This window comes from Notamacropus eugenii, chromosome 2 (genome assembly GCF_028372415.1).
Source record: "Notamacropus eugenii isolate mMacEug1 chromosome 2, mMacEug1.pri_v2, whole genome shotgun sequence".
In the NCBI taxonomy this organism is placed as follows: domain Eukaryota; kingdom Metazoa; phylum Chordata; class Mammalia; order Diprotodontia; family Macropodidae; genus Notamacropus; species Notamacropus eugenii.
In genome coordinates, this window is record NC_092873.1 from 56,667,833 (window position 1) to 56,673,439 (window position 5,607).

The window sequence follows — 5,607 nt, forward strand, 5'->3', positions numbered from 1 at the left end:
TGTTCTGGGAATTCTTCAAAAGTCACATCTGCTGCCCTCTGACAACATCTGCCCACCTGCTGAGTACTCTTGGACTCTCCTAATCTGCTTGAATCCTGCTTTTTCCTGAACTTTCCAGGTTGCGGCTTCCCTCCTTCCCCTGGCCTTTCCCCTCTCTTGTCCTTGATGGGTTACTGGATTAGGGCTGATGGGGAAGCTGTAACCAGACTGGAGTCATGCTACATCTAGAGAAGGTTCATCCTGCTGACTGGCTGGCTGGCTGGCTGGATCCGGCCTAGGCTGCTCTCATGTTTCCAAGTTGCCTTGTCAAATTCTTGATCTTCTCCCTATTTCTGTACTATCCTGTCCAGATGAGGCCATGAACTCTGGGCTTGGCACAAGAGACATGGATAAATAATATTGTTGAGGAAGAGGTAACAGAAATCTTAGAGATCGTTGAGACCAGGCCTCTGGACTGTGGGTTAGGATGAGGAAACATGGAGATGGAAAGGGATTTGCTGGGGGAATCAGAGCTAGCAAATGTCTGAGGTGGGATTTAAATTCAGGTCTTCTGGACTCCTAGTTCAGGCCTCTGTGGACCACATCCTAGCATAGGGCTTAAATTTCCAGCTACATAACTCCAAGTGAGTGCCCAATGGTCAGGTCCATGCCTAGAGCATTGCAGAGAGGACATGTGTTTGAGTGGATCAGGTGGCATCAGCCCAGAGTGGCCTGAGTCTGGGCTACTTGCTTCTTCTAACCTCGTCTCCCTTGCTGGAGCCTTGAGATCCAGTGGCCTGACCTCTGTACCAGTCCTCTGAGAGCCAGAGCATCACCAGGTTGGTCTCTCCAAGTCACTCTTTCCCTCTTCTCCAGCTCCCTCCACTGCTCCCCTCCCCCCAGCTGCTCCCTGGGCACCCTTATCTGCCAACCATCAGGCCCTTCCCCCCATGGCCACTCCCTCAGAAATGCCCCTGGCTTCCCACTCAGAAAGACCTTGTGTGTTTTTCAAATTAATGCAATTAAGAGCATTAAAGTTTCTGAGAGATAGAGTTTTTCATTTCCCTTTTATTTGATTAGAGAAATTCCCACCGCACAGTTTCCACAAATGAAACCCAGATCCAGGCCCCATTGTTCGGAGTCTTGCCTGAGAATGTGTTACCTTTCAATCTCACACACTAATGTGTTTAGAGTTACAGTGCCCCCCGGGCGGCTGCAGGAAGGATCTCCAAGCCTTGATTAAAGGGCCCTACTCTGACAGGAATGTAGAGGTTCCTCCAACCGCCTGCCTGTGTGTTTGCCGCAGTGGGGCCTGGGATGTGAGCAGGGTGGGACCACCACCCAGCCCAGGCTGGTGGAAGGATGCAGGAGCCTCCTCAAACAGACCCCAATGAGGGTGGGGGCAGCTGGGACTCCACACTTCCACCTTCTCTGTCTCTCTCCACCCCCCTCCCACCATACACAGTTTCTCTCTCTCTCTCTCTCTCTCTCTCTCTCTCTCTCTCTCTCTCTCTCTCTCTCTCTCTCTCTCTCTCTCTCTCTCCCTCCCTCTGTTCATTTCTCTTTCTCCCTCTCTTTTTCTCTGTCTTGCTCTCTCTCCATCTTTCTCTTTTTCTCTTTCTCCCTCTTTCTTTCTCTCTCTTTCCATCTTTCTCTCCTTCCCTCTTTCTTTCCTCCTCTCTCCCTCTCTCTTCCTTCTGCTCTCTTTGTCTTCCTCTGTCTTTCTCCATCTTTGTCTTTCTCTCTTTCTCGGCCCCCCCCTCCCCCAGAGTACGTGGCTGCTTTTTTTCTTCCCTGCCTCTCGTCATCCCCCTCCAGACTCCCATCTCCTCAGCCTTCAAGTGTGAGCTGTCCTCCACGCCTGGCTGCATTTCTTGCACTGTGGACAGTACAGTTCAGAGACATCATTGCCGAAATTCCACTGCCCAAACTCCAAGGGGAAGAGACAGGATCTCAAGATTGTGGCCAAGAGTTAAAAAACTGATTGTAGGAGACGTGTGAGTGTGTGCAGAGGGGTCATAACCCTCGTTAAGAAATGTGACTAATGCCAAATTTAAACAGGATGTAAAGACTGTAGACCCTCCCAGCCTCCCCTCCACCCCATCGCCCCCAAGGCACCAAGGACTCAAAGCCAGGGGGCCCAGGTCCTTCCTCTTCCAACAGAAGGAGCCTTCTCTGGCCCAAGTCTTAGCCTCTCCCTTCCACCTTCACCCCAGGGAAAGGAACCAGTAAAAGTGGAGAAGAATTCATTGTTCACCCCCCCAGACTGCTGAGAGTTTTAACCATTCAAAGAAAAAGTCAGGCTTTTGCTCAGTCACTGCAACTAGCCCCTGCAGAAACTGGCTTGAATGGAGAGAAGAAATGCAGCATTTGATTGGACAGATGGGTGAAAAGCTTGCTCAGGCCCAGACTTTGTGGATGGTGGATGAGTGCTGTGTACTGGTCACCAGGGCCAGGCCGTGGGAACCTTAGGGAGAATTGGCCACATCCCCAAAACTCTCTTCATTCCTCTGTGCTCCAAGTCACTACACCTGAAGAAAGGGGCTCTGACCATAGTTGTATGACCACAGGCTCTTCCCTGACTCATCACCCTTGCGTGTCTCCCATCCACAAAGTGACAAGGTTGGATCCCTTCTGCTCTGGCTTCTCCTCCAATCCTACATCTGTGATGCCAGGACATCTAAGCTAGAATCATCTTAACCATCCTGTGTTTCAGAACACTGTGTTTGGAATCAGAAGGCCTGGGTTCAGATCTCTTCTCTGTTACTTTGGCTGCTTGGACTTCATTTGTCTCATTTACAAAATGGGTCAGTTGCTCAACTGTTGAGGGTCCCTAAGGTCCCTTTCTTTGACTATTTAGGGTCCTAAGTTCAGCCCTCCTCCCTCTCTTCCTGGACTACATGAAAGCATGGGGGACAGGAAGAGGGATCAGGTATTTATTACTGCCCTGCCCACAACACTAGCCTCAAGGAAGCCAGGCTGTCAACTGACCCTCTCCCCCAAGAACTCCAAGTCCTTAGGCTCCTTGCTCAAAGCCCCCATTCCAGGGGAATTTTTCTTCAGCCTCCCTAGCTCCATGGAACAACCATCCCATGTCCATGTGTTGGCTAAGATCCTTACTGATGGCCTTTGGCTGGAGAATGCCAAGCTCAGCTCTGAAATGATGGGCAGTGAAACACATTCTCCCACCCTTAATCAAAGAAAGGGTCAAGATGGGGTGGGTGTGAACTCACAAGTACTGCTTCTAAAACAGAGAGCACCATAGAGTGTGGTACATTGGAAATAAAGCTGGCTTGAGTCATGAGACCTGGGTTTGAAATCTACCCTGGGGGGTCACTATCTGGGTAACATAGGGAAGTCACAGCTTCTCAAGGTTGGGCCTCATCATCTATAAAATGAGAGTCTTGAACATGGCAGCCTCTAAGGTCTCTTCCAACAGAATCTCATTCTCCAATCTTACGGTTCTCACAACAGGAAAGGCCCAGATTCACACCAGGTGATTCCCTGATTCCCTGACTCAGAGCCCCCACCCAGAAAATCTGGGGAAATCACCTCACACCATTCAGTGAGCTGACATCAGCTCACTCTGTAAGCAAGTTCATGAGATGAAGGAAGGAATTTTCATGATAAAGCGATAACAAAAAAAAACCACCCAAGCTCACAACAGCAGTCTTAGAAAACAAAGATAGCCCAGACCAGCAGCCATCTCCCAAAGACCCCCAGAGGGGATTCAGATAATGCACCAAAGGAAGAACATTGGAAAGGCAGGTACGAGCTGCCCCTGGAGAGAAAGAGCGGCCACTGTTAACAATAACCCAAAAATAGCCTGATCATACTCTTCTTAGGGGAGGGGAAATATAAGATGGCTAATTAGCTGCCTTGCAAAGAAATTTCCCCAACTGTACAAGTAATGAGGAGGTATTGAACTGTATTCTTAGCATCCCCTGATCCTCTTTTACATAGCATTCCTTTTCTGCTTTATGGGAGGAAACAACCTGTTTCATACCTAATTTGTGGTGTATGTTGGGTAAGAGCTAATGTTTATATAATGTTTACTATGTTTACTGTACTAATGTTTACTACAAGGAAGACACTGTGATAAGTACTTTGTAATTATTATCTCATTTGATCTACACAACATTTTACAAATAAAGAAACTGAGGTATACTGAGGTGAAGTGACTTACTTGTCCATGGTCACAAAGTCAGTAAGTGTCTGAGGCTGGATTTGAACTCAGGTTCTTCAGACTCCAGGTCAGGTGCTTTATCTATTATGGTTACTTTCTTTACTTCCTTCTTTGGACAGGAGGGAAATATTAGACTAAAGACAAAAGTAGAACTGTGCCCAGAGTAGTAGAGGAGTAGGGAGCGGGGAGAAATCAGTGAATATGAGAATTGGGGAGCTTCATTTTCCTCTCAAGAAGTAAGACCACCGCAGAGCAATGAACCCAGGACAAGCTGGGTGAAAGTGAGCAAAGACTGAGAGTAGCTCAGCCAAAGGGTTCCCAGAAAGCCACTTTGCTGAGCAGGCATTGCTCTTCAAGTCTGTCTGTTGTTGTTGAGTCAGGGGAGAGGGAGTATGGTTTATAAATACTTTTCTTGTTTTGCCATTGAAATAAATGCCTTTTCAGGACCCACATGTACAAAAATATTTATAGGAGCTCTTTTTTGTGGTGGCCAAGAACTGGAAATCGAGGAGATGCCCATCAGTTGGGGAATGGCTGAACAAGTTGTAGTATGTGAATGTAATGGAATACTATTGTGCTATAAGAAATGATGAACAGGCGGACTTCAGAAAATCCTGAAAAGACTTATGTGAACTGATGCTGAGCGAAACGAGCAGAACTAGGAGAATATTATACACAGTAACAGCCACAGTGTGCGAGGATTGTTTCTGATAGACTTAGCCCTTCACAGCAATGCAAGGGCCTAAAACATTTCCAAAGAATCCTTGCTGCAAAATGCCATTTACATCCAGAGAAAAAACTATAGAATCAGAATGCAGAATGAAGCAGACTATTTTCTCTTTTATTATGTTTTATTTTGGTTTGTTTTTTCTCATGGTTTCTCCCATTCATTTTAATTTTTCTATACAACATGACTAATGTGAAAATATGTTTAATAAGAATATATGCATAGAACCCATATAAGATTGCATGCCATCTTGGGGAGGGAGGGGGGAAAGAGGAGAAATTTAAAACATATGGAAGCAATTGTTGAAAACTGAAAACAAATAAATTGATTTTTAAAAAAGGTAAAGGAGGAACAAAAAAAAAAAGAAGGAAATGCCTTTTCAAAGAGCTAATTAAACCTACTGTTTGAAGCTAGTGATGGGGAGACCTCCAGTGGGGGCTCATGAACTCTCTGTCCATTGCATTGGAGAATGTCTTCAGAATGGATGATTCATTTAGAAGTTAAAGATATCTCCCTGCATTACAGTTCTAATGATGCAGTAGCAGGCTAGGGACCACCTCTCCCTATGGCCATCATGCTTTGCTACAATACTTATCTCCATAGAACCCTTAAACATTTACTAGGGAACAGAAATCTCTGTATCCATCAGATCCCAGTTAACCATACCAGATTCAGATATGTTGACTACAAACTTCGATATCTTTTCTCTCACACA